The sequence below is a fragment of the Leucopleurus acutus genome (genome assembly GCF_964270905.1).
Source record: "Leucopleurus acutus genome assembly, chromosome: 19".
NCBI classification, from domain to species: domain Eukaryota; kingdom Metazoa; phylum Chordata; class Mammalia; order Artiodactyla; family Delphinidae; genus Leucopleurus; species Leucopleurus acutus.
This window is the reverse complement of record NC_139161.1, coordinates 59,459,490-59,477,496: the sequence shown is the minus strand read 5'-3', so window position 1 is coordinate 59,477,496 and position 18,007 is coordinate 59,459,490. Positions and strand designations below refer to the sequence as shown.

The 18,007-nt window shown below is 45.0% G+C and overlaps 1 pseudogene across 1 annotated transcript; it reads left to right on the top strand.

Annotated features, from left to right (window-relative positions):
* The first annotated feature begins 16,489 nt into the window (after positions 1-16,489).
* LOC309976092 (nucleophosmin-like) lies at positions 16,490-17,463 on the top strand (annotated as a pseudogene). Its single transcript has 3 exons — positions 16,490-16,547; positions 16,842-17,059; positions 17,144-17,463. The product of its transcript is annotated as a nucleophosmin-like (transcript).
* Positions 17,464-18,007: the final 544 nt, after the last annotated feature.

The following is an 18,007-nucleotide window of genomic DNA, read 5'->3' as shown; positions in this document are numbered from 1 at the left end:
TTCCTCATCAGGATTTGGTTTTGTCAGCGTTTTTTTTGTTTTGTTTTGGTTTTTTAAGCCCTTCTAGTAGGGTAGAGGAATGTTGTTGTGATTCTTACTTGCATCTTTCTACAGACTCATGACATTGCTCATTTACCTCCTATGTCTCTTTTTTGGTGAAGTGTCTGTTCAGATCTTTTGCCATTAAAAAAATTTACTGGAGTATAATTGATCTATAACAAACTGTACATATTTAAAGGGTACAAATTGTACACCATCACCACCAACTTAATGGCTTAAAATGGTTCAAATCTCATGATAATCAGGTGTTTTAGTCAATTACTTTAGTGAAAAGTCGAAAAGATGGTATGGTTCCCGTGGGCTTAACATCTTTGTAAAATAGCAGACATTCCCAGAGGTCACCTCCATGGAATATGCTTGTCTAAATCTTCCCCATCCTCTGAGACCACGTCTTCAGTGATTCTGTCTTTGACTCAATTGCATACAAATGGAGATTGAGGTCCTACCACGTGCTGGAGGCTATGCGAGCTCATCCATCTCTAACATGTATGATTTTAAAATAGAATACAAAATAGAATGGGGAAAGATGCTGCACCATGATTGCATTTCACCTTCAATTCATTTGAGATCCTACATCTTCCCTTGTAAACCTGTGTTTGCACACACAGGGCAGGAAGGCAGAGGGAGCCAGAGTGAGGAAAAGAGAATGTTGACAGGAAACGAATAAGGAAAAAACTATCTTCACAATGTCAATCTGGCAAAGCACTTGCTGTGTGGCTACCACTGTGCATACAGATCCACATGTGACAAGTTCAGGCATCAAACTTCGTTGGGCAAAGCATGGATTAATCCTACAAAATCACTCCCAGAATAAAGCACAGGTTTTTGTCATTTTTTTTCTCTTTTGGTCTTGTGATAATTATTGAAACCTCAGTTCACGAGTTGCTCCTTGTTTTGCATGACTACCCTACGCACTCACAGAGTTCCAGAAACAGCTGAGTGAGGTTGATAAAGCCATGTTTCCACTTATTTAGATCCTATTTAATTGCTTTTAACAATGTTTTGTAGTTTTCAGAATGGAAGTTTTGTAGTTCTTCTGTTAAACTTATTCCTAAGCATTTTATTGTTTTTTTGTTTAATGCCATAGAGTCGTTTTCTTAACTTTACTTACGGATTGTTCATTGCAAGTGTGTAGAATTATAAGTGATTTTTGCACACTGATCTTGTGTCCGGCAATCTTCCTGGACTGACTTATTAGTTGTAATAATTTTGGGTGGATACCTTAGGGTTTTCTATATTCAAGAGGATGTCATCCGGGAAGAGAAATTGTTTCACTGCTTACTTTCCAGTCTGGATGTGGTCCTTGTCTTTACTCTCACCATCATCGTCCTCCCTCACATCAGAATTTCTATGGAGACAGGAAGATTTTCATTTCAAGTGTCCTTGTTACTGGGCCCTTTCCAGATTCTTGGACAGCAATACCCTAGACAAGAATATCGCTTCCACAAGGCTCTTGAGCAAAGCATTTTAGTAAAGGAGACAGCTTGTGCACAAGGAAGACGGCGGAAAAAAGAGTGCCAGCTCCCTGAGCAGAGGGGTGAGTTGCTTTCATAACAAAAGGGAGGTTTTGTCTCATGATCGCTGGTAATTTTCAGAAATCGTCAGAATTCTTGGATCAGCAGCCATGGTGGCTATCTATGGGGAATAGGGACTGCTTCTGTGAGGGGAAAGAAGTGAATGACAATTTTCTGCAAGAAAGCACAGGAACAGATAAGGTTAAAATTCATAATTGAGCTTCTCGTCTTGTGGCAACTAGGTATACTTGTGAGTGCAACAGAGACAAAGTCAATCTTTTACTCTTGGGAGCCTGGCTTTTGTCTCTGGGACTCAGGCCCCCAGGGCCTTTGTTCTTTAGTTTCAAGGCCTGTTTTGCCCAAGGTCATTCCCCTGGTCCTTTTCTAAAATGGCCAAGCAGCCCCAAACGCATGAGGATAAAAGGCTAGCCTCTCCCTTGGAGAGGCTGGAGTCAGAGAAATGTAGTGAGAAGAAAACCCGGCTAGGACCCATATACACACACACCATAACTGCACGGAGCCATTCAGCTATGTGATGTGTTGCTGACACGTCTGCTGAGACAGGACAGGCCTCGAAGGCAGGAACTGGGGCTGCTCAGGGGTTTCCCCAGCATTGACACAGCGCATGGCCCATGGAAGGAACTCAGTACACGCTGCAGGAGTGAAAGGATGAGTAAGTGATGAAAACTTTATCAGTATACACAGATACCTTAAAAATACTTCATTTGTAAATAATTTCAAATGTACGGAAATGTTTCAAGAATCAGAATAACACAAAGAATACTTGTGTACCCTTTCCTTTACCCACATTCTCCTATTGCTAATATTTTGCCCCATTAGCTTTATTTATTTTTTTAAATAAATAAATTTACTTATTTATTTATTTATTCATTTTTGGCTGCATTGGGTCTTCGTTGCTACATGCGGGCTTTCTCTAGTTGCGGCGAGTGGGGGCTATTCTTTGTTGCAGTGCACAGGCTTCTCATTGCAGTGGCTTCCCTTGTTGCGGAGCACGGGCTCTAGGCACACGGGCTTCAGTAGTTGCAGCATGCAGGCTCAGTAGTTGTGGCGCATGGGCTTAGTTGCTCCGCGGCATGTGGGATCTTCCTGGACCAGGGCGTGAACCTGTGTCTCCTGCATTGGCAGGCAGATTCTTAACCACTGCACCACCAGGGAAGTCCTGATATTTCTATTTTGTTCATACATTGTTTTCTTGACTTTCTTCACATCTTCCTTTAGTTCTTCAACCATCTTTATGACAATTGTTTTAAAGTCTTTATCTGGTAAATCTGCCACCAGGTCTTTTTCAGGAACCATTTCTTCTGGCTGTTTGTTTATTTATTTTTTTGAATGGGCCATACTGTCCTTTTTTTTTTTTTTTTAATGCCTTGTGATTTTTTGTTGAAAAGTGGACATTTGAACCTAATAATGTGATACTTCTGGAAATCTGATTTCCTCTCTTCCCCAGAACTTGCTGGTTTTGATTTTGATTTTTTAGTTGTTGTAGCTGTCTCTTTGTTGAGGATCAGCCTGAGGTGTAAACTTACAGTCTTGCCTGGTGGTTTTCTTTGTTTGTTTTGTTTTGTTTTTTTGTTTCTGTTTTTATGTATTTTATTTTTTGGCTGTGTCGGCTCTTAGCTATGGCACCCAGGATCTTTTGTTGTAGTGCACGGGCATCTCTCTAGTTGTGGCACGCAGGCTCCATCGTTGAGGCTTAGTTGCCCTGTGGCATGTGGGATCTTACTCCCCTCACCAGGGATTGAACCAGCGTCCCCTCCATTGCAAGATGGGTTCTTAACTGCTGGACCACCAGGGAAATCCCTTGTCTGTTGTTTTTTGAGTCTGCATTTTCCCTTGGTCATGCACGATGACTTTCTAATTTCTTCTGTATTGCAGGTGCTTTTGAATGTCTTATTTTTCAATGTCTGGCTCCCAAAATGGGGAAAAGAGAAAAATAAAGTAAGAAAAAAAGGCCTGGTCCTTTACATCCCCTGGAAGTCACTTCAGCCAGAGAGGGTGTGGCTTGTAACACTAGGTGGAGGAGCCACAATAGCCCTGCCTCTGAGTCTGCACCTGTGTGATCAGAAGCAGCAATCAGTGATTAGAGGGCAGATGTGCAGTATCTGAAGTACATGGTCCTCCCCTCTGCCCGGCTTCTGCCAACCTTGTACAAGGTGCTCCAAGAACACGTGAACAGCTGCCTGCCATGGCACTGAGGGGTAGGAGGAGGAATTAATATGCTGCTAAGAGCTAAAATTGACTGAGATTAACCACCTTTTCTGTCCAAGCCTTTACTTGGAAGTTACAAGCCTCCAATAGACTCCAGAGTTCCAAAGTATTTACAAGAGACAGATTTTGCCTGGGCAATTCTTGTCTAGGTGGGGAGACAAGTTTCTGGTGCTCGCTACCCCTCTAACTTTCCCAAATCCTTTTCCTTGTATGTGGCTTTTGAGAATTTGAATATAATACGTCTTTTGTAGGTCTTTTTGGGTTTGTCATACTTTTAGTTCATTGAGGTTTTGAATATGCAGATTATGACTTCACCAAATTTCGGAAGTGTTTGGCCTTAACTTCTTCAAATATTCTTTTGCCCCTTGCTCTCTGTCTCTCTCTCTCTTTCTTCTGGGGTTCTCATAATGCATATATTGGTATATCTTGTGATGGCCCACGCATCCCTCAGGCTCTGAACATTTTCCCTCATGATTTTTTCTCTCTGCTCCTCAGACTGGATGGTTTCACTTGCTCTGTCTTTGTCTGCTGATTCTTTCCTCTGCCTGCTCAGATCTGGTTCTGATACCCCAGCGAACTTTTTATTTCAACTACGGTACTCTTCATCTCCAGTATTTCTGTATAGTTCCTCTTCATAATTTATATCTTTTTAGTAATAGTCTCCATTTGTTCATACATCATTCTCCTGGGCTTCTTTAGCTTTTGAAGCATATTTAAGACAATTGATTTAAAGTATTTGTCTAGTAAGTTGAATATCTGAGCTTTCTCAGGGACAATTTCTCGTAATTTCTTTTTCTCCTGTGAATGGGACATACTCTTTTCCTTCTTTGCATTCCTCGTCATTTTTTGTTGTTGTTGAAAACTGGATATTTTGAATATTATAACATGATAACTCTGAAAATCAGATTCTTCCCTCTCCCCAGAGTTCGTTGTTATTGATTGTGGAGAACTGACATTTTCTGTTTTGTGTGGGGTTTTTTGGTGACTTTTCAAAACTATTTTGTAAAAACTGTATTTCTTGCCATGTGCCATCACTGAACTCTCTGTTCTATTATCTCAGTGGACAGAAATTTTCATTAAAGCCCGGAGCCAAAAAGAAGAAGAAATAACCCTTCTCCCAGTCTTTGCAGATTGGATCTGACCTGGGGTGCTCCTACAATGCTTGGCCAGCCCACCTAGGACTCTGCTTCATCTCCTGCTTATGCAGAGCCTACAGGTCAGCTAGACTTGTAGGCCTAGGATCCTATGAGATCCCCTCTGTGTATGCATCTGGCCCTGGGCATGTTCATTGTAGTCCAAATACCGTGGTATATGCTACAGTCCTTCAAAGCCCTTATTCCACCCAGTATCTTCCTCCTCAGCCTCCTTCTTCCCAGGCCTTTTAGTATCTGCTGATATCCTTGTCCACTGACCCTTGCCCCAGGTGGCTAAGGGGATTCTATGTCTTTGAATGCTTTTGACAGTCACTTCCTGAAAGTGGAGTCAACCTGAGGGGGCGCAAAACCAAGCAAAACCTCAGCACCAGTACCTTAGGGAACTGCCAAATTGGTTGAAACTTTCCAGCACAGTGTTTGAAAACAAAGTCCACATTGACCCCTGGCTCAGCATGTCACACCAGGAACATGGGCTACCATTTCCACAGCCACCTGTGTGCAGGGCAATGGGGGATGGTGGGTGGGAAGGAAAAGACAACACAATCCCCTCTTACTGAAACTTAACATTTTTTTTGCTTCATTAAACACTCCCCTGGTTGCTGTAAGCTCTTGGTTGGATTCCAGAGTTCCAAAATAAGTTAGTTCTGTCAGTTTTTGCTTAATGGTTGCTTTAGTGGAGGGACTAACCCCTTGAACTCCCTATACTTCTATTTTCTGTCGCTGTCTTGCTCTCTTCCTCTGCTTTTTCAAGACTTTTTAAATGAGTCACTTGTTTTGTTTTCCAGTTACTTCCTATTGTGAATAGTGCTGTTAAAAACATCTGCAGAGAAACTGCATATTTTCCCCTTGGGGATGATTTCCTTGGAATTTATTCCCAGATGGGGAAATTCCAGGCCAAAGGAAAGAACAGCTGCCCAGCTCTTGTAAAATATTACCAATTGCTCTAGAAGGACTGGCTTGACTTACCATCCCGCCCACACCTCCAATGTGTCTTTGTTTTTCTCTTCAATCTGTTGGCAACTGTCTTATTTTTTATTTTTCTCACGTCTACTCTTTACTGACTGTCTAACATGTGCCAGGTGCCTTTATCTGCTATCTCTTTCTCTCTCTTTTTTGAATCTGCCATCTCTTAATGCATCTCCTCAAAGTAAGTATTTTCATTTTCTAATGAAGAAACTCAGAAAGTTCAAGTCTCTAGAGGTCACACAGCCAAAGGCAGATGAGGGCTCACTGGCCAGAACATTCCTACATGTTCTATGAGCCCTGTGGCTCCCACACTGGGTGATGACCTGTATCAGGAATGAAAAAAATATACAGGTTCAAATTGAAACACAGAGGGAAGAGTCTTGGATGATGGTGTCAGTGGTGGTATAGTACTTCAATATCCACAAATTCCTACATAGAAACAGTTCAGCCAGGATAGCACACCCAGTCTCACAGACTAGATCTACAGCAAAACCAGGTGGCAATGAAACTGTCGTGAAGGTACGAGAACTCAGGAGGGAACAGTGCACCTACAAGCTCTTCCCGAGGAATCCAGCAGAACCTTTTTGGAGGATTAAAAAGGGCGCTGAAGCTCTTTAAAATCCCTCCCACTGAGGGCTTATGTGATCTTTCCTTGAATTCAAGCGGGCCCTGTGACTGCTTTGCCCATTAGAACCCCAAAGAATGATGATAATGTTCCAATTTCTAGGCTCAGGCCAGCAGACCTTGCAGCTTCCACTTCCTGTCTTGGAACACTCATTCCGGGGAAAGCTAGCTGCCAGTGTCACAGAGCAGACTACTCTAAGGAATGTGGAAAGGTAGTCATGTGAGAAGGCTGCATGGAGAGAGGTCAAGGCCTGGCCAGCCCCTGGCGGTTGTAGCCATCCCAGCCCAGGTACCAGACAGGTGAGCCCAGGTGAGCAGCCTTCGGAGCATTCCAGCCCCAGCCACCATCTGACTACAACTGCATGAGAGACCCCATGGGAGCCACCCGAGTCCAATCAATTCACAGAACCGTGACATGTAAACAATCGTTTTATGCCTCTATGTTTTGTGAAGGACTGTTACACAACAGTAGATAACCAGAACTGCCTTCCTACAAGAAGTGTGGTCCTAAGACCAGCGGCACCAGCATCATCTGGGAGAGCGTGAGAAATTCAGATTCTCTGGGCTATACGCTGAGAATCTGAATCTGCACCGCAGCCTGACCTCCAGTCCCGTTTACACACCACGCTCCGTGCCGCCTGGCTGCTACTCGGAGCGGCACTTGGAGTAGACACCTGGGTGCCGCTGCTCTGGGGGTTTGTTTTTGTCCGTTAATTGCACCCGAGTACATTCCTATTGCTACACACAGGGTGGTAGGGTTGGTTTTTGGTTTTTTTTTTAAGTGAGAAATAATCTGCATACTGTAAACTCACTCATTTAAAGTATAAAGTGCAGTGGGTTTCAGTATATTCACAAGGTTGTGCAACCCTCCCCACAATCCAATTTCAGAGCGTTTTCATCATTCCCAAGAGAAGTTAGTCACTCCCACTGCTCTCTCCCCCAACCCCCACAATCCCAGACTCTGGCAGCCCCTAATCTACTTTCTGTCTCTAGGGATGTGCCTATTCTGGACATTTCAGATAAATAAAATCATAAAATATGTTGCCTTTTATGCCTGTCTTCTTTCACTTAACATAATGTTTTCAAGATTAATGTTCATTTCGATGGTTTACTAAAACTTTGCTCCTAAATAGCTGCATTCGCTCCCCCCTTCACGCTGCTATTGTCAAAAAGTTCATCTTTATACATTATGTGCCCATCCTCATGGATTTCTAACTAGTGCTTGATGTAGTTGTCTTTTTCAGATAAGAAAATGGAGAGGAGTTACCAACCAAAAATGCAAGAATACTGGCTCCTGTATTTACCTGTGTAGCTACTCGGATGCAGAGCCATGCAGAGAACAGTGGGGAATGACTGGGTCGCTGAGGGAGGGAAGCGCATGGCAAAGGGAAAACAGCTGCACACAGGGAAAATTCAGGACTGTCATCCCTGGTTGTGGAAACGACTTTCCACCCTGGACTGAATGAGGAAGGTTGTCACCCTGGTGACCGCTGACACTTGGAGGGGTGGGCAGAGCCTGGTCACACCACTCGTGACACTCAGTCACTTGGGCCAGGAAGTCCCCTCTCTTGTTGGGAGCTCTGTTGCCCAACCCTGGCAGCACCCTGCCTGCAGCTGCTCCCCTCACTCCTCTCACACAACCACACTGTTGCCCCTGGACTTCTCCGCACTTGGAATGCCCCTCCCCCAAGCCCGTCTGGTGCAAACCTAGTTATCCTCCAGTATCCTCCTCAGTGAAGCTTTCCCTGAGCTCCCAGCACAACCACAGGTCCCAGGACACACTGCCGTTGTATATACACTGTGCTGTTATGACTGGTTCTGGGTCTGGGTCCATCACTGGACTGGGGGCTCCTTTGGGGGAAGGCTAGGTCCAATTCAACTCTTGGCCCTCAACCCCCAGCACGGAGCTCAGCATAGCCTTCTGCAAGGGATTTATCCGTGTAGATAAATGTAGCCACAGCTCATTCCTTTTCATTACTGTATAAGGCCCCATGATATCAGACCATGATCTGTTTGTATGTTCCGCAAAGTCAGCTCATCATGGAGATCATGTCCATCCTTTTCGCTACAACACAGATTGCTGCCCAGAACATTCCTTTGCATGTATTCTTTTCTATTCACTGGGGTCTCCCTTCAGTGCTAAGTAACAGGGACATGAATAACAGTGGTGTAATAGACTGGACAATGCCCCCACAGAGATATCAAGTCTTCATCCCTGGAACCTGTAAATATTCCCTTGCTTGGAAAAAGGGTCTTGGCAGCTATAATCAAGTTAAGGATGTTGTGATGAGGAAGTTTTCCTGGATCACATAGGTGGACCCTGAATGTAGTCACATATCCTTCTAAGCGAGAGGCCGGGGGAGATTCAACACACATACACACATAAGGCAGTGTGTAGACTGAGGCAGAGATTGCAGTGATGCAGCCACAACCCAAGAAAGGCTGGCAGCCCCCGAAGCTGGCAGAGGCCAGGAGCAGATTCTCCCTTAAAGCCTCTCTGGAGGGAGGGAGAGAGGCCCTGTTGACCCGACGTGGCCCAGCGATGCTGACTTCAAACTTCTGGCCTCCAGAACTGTGAGATAATAAAGGCCTGTTGCTGTAGGCCACCCCGCGTGCGGCGATCCACAGGAAACACATAGAAACGGCTTGAACGAGACAGAAGTTGGCGTCTCCTACCTATCAGAGGCCACGTGTGAAGGGCCCAGGGCGGCCATGGTGTCTCCACAGACAACCATGGCTCAGGCTGACTTCGCTTTGTGCTCTCTCATCCCTACGGTGCATCCCTGACTTCATAATGCCAGCAGGCACGCCAGCACCACATCCCATTTCTAAGCAACAGAGAAGAAAGGGCGAAGGGCACCCAGGAGCTGTCATTTGAGAAAGCTTTCTAGAAACCATCATGTAACACTTGTGTTTCATCCCATTGACCAGAACTTATTCATGCGGCCTCCCCCGCCACCTAGGAAGTGAGAAGTGTAGGCTCTACTCCAGGTGACCAACTGACCAGCTGAAAATCAGGGGCTTTAAGATGGGAATAACAGATCCTGGGGTTGGCAACTAGCTATCTCTTTGTGCTATCTCCTTGCACTTGTCTTCATTTCACAACACCGTGCCTTATTTGTGTATTATTTTTCAATGTTTGAAGTGAAAAATGAAACCAAAAAAAGGTTAAAAAGTTTTAAAAATATCACCATGCATTATTTGTGAATACATAAGGAAATGTCTGAATAAAAAGGAAAACAAAAACATTTTAAGTTTATAAAAATCACCACGTTACCTGTGTATTGAAAAAATATTTGAGGGCTTCCCTAGTGGCGCAGTGGTTAAGAATCCGCCTGCAAATGCAGCAGACATGGGTTCAAGCCCTGGTCCAGGAAGATCCCACATGCCGCGGAGCAACTAAGCCCGTGCGCCACAACTACTGAAGCCTGCGCTCTAGAGCTCGCGAGCCACAACTACTGAAGCCCACGTGCCTAGAGCCCATGCTCCGCCACAAGAAGCCATCGCAGTGAGAAGCCAGTGCACCGCAACGAAGAGTAGCCCCTGCTAGCCGCAAACAGAGAAAGCCCGCGCGCAGCAATGAAGATAAAAATAAATAAATTTATTTTTTAAAAAAATCTTTGAAATGAATAGGTGAGGGAAGCTGGGGTGTGGTGACTCACTGCATCCAGAGCCGTCCCAGGGGAGCTGATTCTAGGAGAAAATATACTGAACACCCAGGACACCGCTGTGTGCAGTAGACATGATCTAACAGACTTCCTGGACCCCCACCACCACCAGAGTGACTGTCACACCAAAGCCAGCAGCAAGCTCCAGGGTGAGCGCCAGCTCAGAGCACAGGGAATGGCAGGCATTTTCCAACAGACTTTCTGGGCACTGGATTGGGTTGAATAGTGCCCCCCTATTTATGTCCATCTGAAACCTCAAAATGTGACGTTATTTGGAAACGGTGTCTTTGCAGGTACTTAGTTAAGATTGAGTCGTATTGGGGTAGGGGAGCCCTAAATCCAGTATGACTGGTGTACTTAGAAGAAGAGGAGAGACACAGAGACACATACACAAAACCTCCCTGTGCCAAAAATAAAAATAAAGGACCTTCCTTGAGGCTTCAGAGGGAGAAGGACCCTGCCAACACCTTGGCTTCCGACTTTGAGCCTTCAGCACTGTCAGGGAATAAATTTCTGTTGCATTAGGCCCCCCAGCTGGGGCACTGTTTATGGCAGCCCAGGAAGCTAAGTTGCTGCTCTGAGCCTGAGACACAGTTGTGAAGAAAGCTAAGATCCTGTCCTCAGAGCTCTCAGTCCAGGAGGGAGGCAGACCTGTACCAAAGCCCAGGAGGTTCTGGGGGTAAAGCGCTGAGACCCCTAACCCCTCTTCCTAACGTGGTCGGGAAAGTCCTATCGGAGGAGGTGCCCACCCAAGGCCTGGAAAGCTGAGCTCTCCTTTGGAGGGACACTTTCCCAGGTGGTGGCCAAGCTGATGCTCCTTTGTTGTCACCTCACCACCACCACCACCACCCCCAACACACACACACAATTGCAGTTAAAGCGTCACAAACCCTCAACTCTTTCTGGGTCACCACACATGCCACGCTGCTCTGTGCCTCACCTGATCACAGTGATTGGGCTACACGTCTGTCTCTCTCTAGGCTACAAGGACCAGGTCTTCCTGATTTTTCAATCATTCATGTTGCTTAGCAAAGTGCCTGGCATCAAATAAGCGCCCAAAGACTGTTGAAAAAAATGAGGTTAAAAACCAAACTAAATCGGGCGTGAGGGGTCCGGGAATGATGGAAATGTTCTATAATTGGTTCACGGTGGTGGACGCACAACTCTGTAAGTTTACTAAAAATCGCTGAATTGTACACATAAAAACAGATGAATTTTACAGTATGTAAATTAATACCTCAGTAACGCTGTTTTTTAAAAATCTACTTGAATGGCTAATGTGGAAAAGACAGAAACTACCCAGTGCAACTGGGCCTGTTGGGAGTGTAAATCGGCTAAACTGCGTTGGAAAGGGCCTGGCGGTCGGTATCCGCTGATGCTAAAAAGTCTGTACAACCTGTGTCCCAACAAGCCCATTCATACGTATACACCCAACAAAAACGTGTATGTAGGTGTCTATCAAAACATATGTGAAACGTTCCCAGCAGCATTATTTATCCATAAAGGCCCAAACCAGAAATCACCCAGATGCTCATCAGTAGTAAAACAGACAAATGAACGCAGGAACCACAGAAAACTGGGAAGTTAGCTCTGTTCACGCAAAAATACGACTACACACGACGACGTGGAGGAAGCTCACAAGAAGCCCAAACTGTAAAGTGGCACAAGTGTAAATGACAAACTGTGAGTCAGGACGGGGAGTGGCTGGGAACAAGGGGGGCTCCTGAGGTCACAGTCTGCTTCCCGAGCTGGACGCTGGCCTCGCAGGCTTGTCCAGTTTGTGAGGATTTATCGACTGCATGATATGCTTTTCCGTGTATAGTTTATAATTCACTATAAAGTGTCAACAACAAATTGGCCCTTGCCATCTACCTCTGCAAGGATTAAATCATGTGCTCTGCAGCTGCTGACTTTCAACACCCGCCCCAGAAAGGAATTCAGGGTGGAGAGCAGAAATGAGGCCTCTGTGCTCTGGGAAAAACTGGCAGAACAGGTTTTCAGAGAGTTAAATATTTTCAGGAGCTGATTTTATGAGCCCAGTTCTTGTAGCTCCTCGGATCTAGAAAAGCAGTAAAATCCTTCATGGTGACGACTGCTCCTCGTGACTAGCAGAAACCTGCTGCAGAATAATATGTGCTCGATTGCATGGACTCCCCTCCCCCCTTCGCCCAAATCACATGTATCCTGACCTTCCCCGCTGCCTCTTTGGAGCAGTTTCTCAGAGCTAACTGAAATGCTGTCTCCCGGGTTGCAGTCCTCATTTTGCCCCCCAAAAAACAACTTGCAACCCTCATGTTGTGATTTTCTTTTCTTTTTTTTTTTTTTGCGGTACGTGGGCCTCTCACTGTTGTGGCCTCTCCCGTTGCGGAGCACAGGCTCCGGACGCGCAGGCTCAGCGGCCATGGCTCACGGGCCCAGCCGCTCCGCGGCATGTGGGATCTTCCCGGACTGGGGCACGAACCCATGTCCCCTGCATCGGCAGGCGGGCTCTCAACCACTGCGCCACAAGGGAAGCCCTGTGAATTTTTTTAGTTGACAGTTTTTATGGCAACCACGAAAGGATCCAGAATGGACTTCTCTCCTTCACCGAAACTCTATGAGGAACCAGAGCCTTGGTACCAGCAGAGGCCCCTTGTGCCCATCTGCCACCTTGGAGAGTCCAGATGAATCTGGGTGAGTCTCTCCTGGTTCTCAGATCTCCTGTATTGGTTGATGATCCTGAGTTTTATTTGGGGGTGTATAGCAGGTACCTGACCCCTCCCAGTTGAAAGATACTTGGGGGGGGTGGGCCTGGATGAAAGATATCGGGGAATACCCACCCATGTGAAAGATACTGGGGTGCGGGGGGCTTGGTTGAAAGATACCAGGGTTTGCTCAGTTGTAGAAGACAGAGTGGCCTGCGTTGAGTGGTTAGATAAGAGGCTGATCTGACGCTTTTCCTCAATTTGGCCGCCTTAATAGAATTTGTTGGGATAAAAGTGAAGATATGGGCTTTCCTGGTGGCGCAGTGGTTGAGAGTCCGCCTGCCGATGCAGGGGACACGAGTTCGTGCCCCGGTTCGGGAAGATCCCACATGCCGTGGAGCAGCTGGGCCCGTGAGCCATGGCCGCTGAGCCTGCGCGTCCGGAGCCTGTGCTCCGCAACGGGAGAGACCACAACAGTGAGAGGCCCGCGTACCGCAAAAAAAAAAAAAAAAAAAAAAGTGAAGATATTACACTAGAGCTTTGCTCCGAAGAAAAGGGACAAGACTCCTCCCGGCTGGTCACGGCTTGGAGGCAGAGTCCTCATACCGTGCAGTGGTCCCATAGGGAAGCCCACTCATTAATTAAAACGTTTGCTCATCCAGGGGTCACAGATAAGAATTGGCCATTCAGCGAGCACCTGTGGTGGTCTTGGACCACCAAAAGGAGAAACTGAGACATGTAGGAGGGCTGAAACGACTCTGGGGGGGATGCCTAGTGGAGTTAAGCTCACAAGCAGCACACTGGCAGCCACACAGTTTCACTAGTAAATTTTATCCCTAACAAATTCTACTTTAAAATGGGGAATAGGGGACTTCCCTGCTGGTGCAGTGGTTAAGACTCCAGGCTCCCAATGCATGGGGGCTCGGGTTTCATCCCTGGTCAGGGAACTTGATCCCACATGCATGCCACAACTAAGAGTTCGCATGCCAGAACTAAGGAGCCGGCGAGCGGCAACTAAGGAGCCCGCCTGCCGCAACTAAGACCCAGTGCAACCAAATGAATACATAAATAAATAATTTTTTTAAATATGGGAAATAGAGCCTCTCAAACACAGAAACAAGGGGCATCAGAAAGCCAGTCTCTGGCTAACACCTCAGCCAGGTTTATACATCCAAGTACCTACGTAATTAGGGAAATTATACTAAAGGAGATCTCAACATAAAATGGCCAAATTGGGGTTCTTCTGCTATCCCAAAATTGCTGTTTTGTGCACAGAATTAGAAAAAGCCGCCGTAAGATCAAACAGATTGCATGGAATGCTTACTTTGATTGGTGTCTAGAAGCTTCTAAATAGGCTGCTGGCCCTCTGTCTCTGACTCGGTCTCTCCCTCTGCTCCTCCCACGTGGCCTCTTCTATCTGAATGGTCCAGATGCCATCTCCTTTTTCTCTCCCAACTCTTCTGCCTCCTGCCACTGCCCTCTCCCCAGCAAAGGAGGACTAAAAAATCAGAAGTGATTATAGCTCCCTTTTAAAAATAAATTTATTTATTTTATTTATTTATTTTTGGCTGCACTGGGTCTTCGATGCTGCACGCGGGCTTTTCTCTAGTTGCAGCGAGTGAGGGCTACTCTTCGTTGCAGTGCGCGGGCATCTCACTGCAGTGGCTTCTCTTGTTGGGGAATGTGGGCTCTAGGCACACAAGCTTCAGTAGTTGTGGCTCGCGGGCTCAGTAGTTGTGGCTCACGGGCTCTAGAGTGCAGGCTTAGTAGCCGTGGCGCACAGGCTTAGTTGCTCCGTGGCATGTGGGATCTTCCCGGACCAGGGCTCAAACCCGTGTCCCCTGCATTGGCAGGCGGATTCTTAACCACTGCACCACCAGGGAAGCCCTATAGCTCCCTTTAAGAAGAAACTCATAACAGGGAGAGGTGAGCCGTCCTTGGTGCTTACGTACACACCCTGAACCCAAGTAGAACTTAGAGTTTTGGCTAAGGAATTTCCCGATCCAAGTCAGGATTCATTGGGATTTGCTAAGGAATTTGAATTAACCATCCGGGTTTCCAGATCTATATCAATTAATCCATATATCCATAATCCATAATCCATAATCCATATATCCAGATATCCGTATATCTATATACGAGCGGGTTTCCAGATCTATATCAATTAATCCAGCTGTTAGTTTCTGAAAGCCAAGCAAGGGAATGGATAGAGAAGGCAGGATGGAAACGCCCCTTAATGGCGTTTTGAATCACATAGTCCAGAGGCTTGCACTGAATACAAGGAATTAGCTCAGAAATTACTTGAATTTATCCCAGAGCTTTTTCCAAAAACCGTAGACTGGACAGAGATTCAACAGTGCAAGCAAAGATCGGATGAATGAATTCTGGACTATTAGGAAAGGTTTGAGGGGAAAAAAAAAACTTTTAAGCAACATTCTGGCTTGACACCTGAGTCATTCTCTAACCACCAAGATGATCCTCTGCTTAACTCTGCCTTTTTAGAAGGCTTAGATGAGGATTTATCTACTCTAGTCAAAAACACAATCTAGGTTGGTCCATGTTACATACAAACACCTTTGATACACTGGCTGACCAACCTTTGAAGACCATTAAAAAAAAAAAAGGGAAAGAAAGAAAAGGGAGTATCTACGAAAATTATGAACCTTCAGTTGCGCCAATTAAGTACACAATGCCAGTCAAAGGTTAACCAACCCCTGTTTAATTCCCAACCGGTAGAGAAAGCTAGCTTGAAGGAAAAAAAATCTCTTCAGAATTCTGACCCTGAGGGAATGAGTTCTACTAGGAAAGCCTGATTTTCTCTCCCTGTGCCTTGAGACCAGAGGTCTCGGGATCACTTACCTTATCTACACCATCTCTAATTCCTAAGACTGAGGGATAAAAAGGACAAAAAAAAAAAAAAAACTTTAAATTTTTTTCTTATTCCAAGTGTTGTTTATAAACTAGTGAGTTTTATATTGTAATATCTGATTCATGACTAAGTTTAGAAAATGCAGCTAGATTTCTTGTTGTGTCTGTCTGGATATATGTATGTCTTAGTATGTGTTTTTGTCTTTGGATAATATTGCTGTGGTTAATTTGTAAATAAGCTCTATTTAATTGGCTTAAAGAAAAGTAAGCGCTTACAAATCAAACAATTCTAAATGCAAGAGAAATTAAGCTAAATGAATTTCAGGTTCACGTGAACTGGGAAATAGTATTAAATTAATACCTGGTATTAATGTTTGTTTGTTGATCTAATTAATATAGACATGTCTTTAGAGTCATCAACATTAAGTATAATACTTTATTGTGCCTCAGTTTAATATAAGCTAAATAAAATCTTGTTATATCTGTTACAAATTTGTCATCAAGGAAAGTAATTTGATGTGAAAAAAACTTTTAAGGAAAGAAAATATAAATGAGATAAGAGCTTTTAGATAAACTCTATTAAGAATAATTATGCTTTAGGAATGTCCATCTAAAATAGTCTCTCCACCTGGTGTGATTCCGTCCTGTGCACCTGTTCCCTGGAGCAGTAGTCTTTTTTCTCCGTCCGCCTTCTCTCCCACCTAAGTACGTGCCACCAACCCATGGAAGATTCGATGGACATGGACATGAGCCCCCTGAGGCCCCAGAACTATCTTTTCTGTTGTGAACTAAAGGCCAACAAAGATGATCACCTTAAGATGGATAATGATGAAAATGGGCACCAGTTATCTTCAAGAACGGTCAGTTTAGGGGCTGGCGCAAAGGATGAACTGCACGTTGTCGAAGTAGAGGCGATGAATTATGAAGGCAGTCCAGTCAAAGTAACACTGGCAACTTTGAAAATGTCTGTGCAGCCAACCGATTCCCTTGGGGGCTTTGAAATAACACCACCTGTGGTCTGATGGTTGAAGTGTGGTTCAGGGCCTGTGCATATTAGTGGACAGCACTTAGTAGCTGTGGAGGAAGATGCAGAGTCAGAAGACAAAGAGGAGGAGGGTGTGGCACTCCTAAGTATATCTGGAAAGCGTTCTGCCCCTGGAAGCGGTAGCAAGCTTCCACAGAAAAAAGTAAAACTTGCTGCTGATGAAGATGAAGATGATGATGAAGATGACAATGATGATGACGACTTTGATGATGAGGAAGCTGAAGAAAAAGCTCCAGTAAAGAAATCTGTACGAGATACTCCAGCCAAAAGTTAACAAAAATCAAACCAGAATGGAAAAGACTCAAAACCATCAACACCAAGATCAAATGGTCAAGAATCCTTCAAAAAACAGGAAAAAACTCCTAAAACACCGAAAGGACCTAGCTCTTAGAAGACATTAAAGCAAAAATGCAAGCAAGTATAGAAAAAGGTGGTTCCCTTCCCAAAGTGGAAGCCAAATTCATCAATTATGTGAAGAACTGTTTCCAGATGACTGACCAGGCTATTCAAGATCTCTGGCAGTGGAGGAAGTCTCTTTAAGAAAATACTTTAAACAGTTTGTTAAAATTTCCCATCTTATTTCATTTCTGTAACAGTTGCTATCTGGCTGTCCTTTTTAGAGTGCAGAGTGAGAACTTTCCCTACCGTGTCTGATAGTTGTCCAGGTTCCATTGCCAAGAATGTGCTGTCCAAAATGCCTGTTTAGTTTTTAAAGATGGAACTCCACCCTTTGCTTGGTTTTAAGTATGTATGGAATGTTATGATAGGACATAGTAGTAGTGGTGATCACACAAATGGAAATGGTGGGGAGACAAAAATATACATGTGAAATAAACTCAGGGATTTTTTTTTGTTTTTTGTTTTCTCTCCAGGCCCATCCGCACTCGGCGCCCCGCCCCAGATCCTACTCGCTGCTCAGAGGGATGTGGCCCCGGAGGCTTCAGGGCCCGGGGCCCATGGTCCCCTGGGCATACCCCTGCCCGCCCCTGCGGAGCTAAGCGCAGCTCAGCCGGGGCCCTGGCCGGCCTAAACTCAGTATTTTAATTAAAAAATAAAATAAGATAAAATAGTCTTTCCAGATTCTGGTAACTTGAAATTCTAGAACTGTGCTAAATTAAGTTAAGTGATGGAAGTTTATTGAATAGCTAGCATTCCCAAATAAAATAATATACCAAAACATTAATTACTGAATATC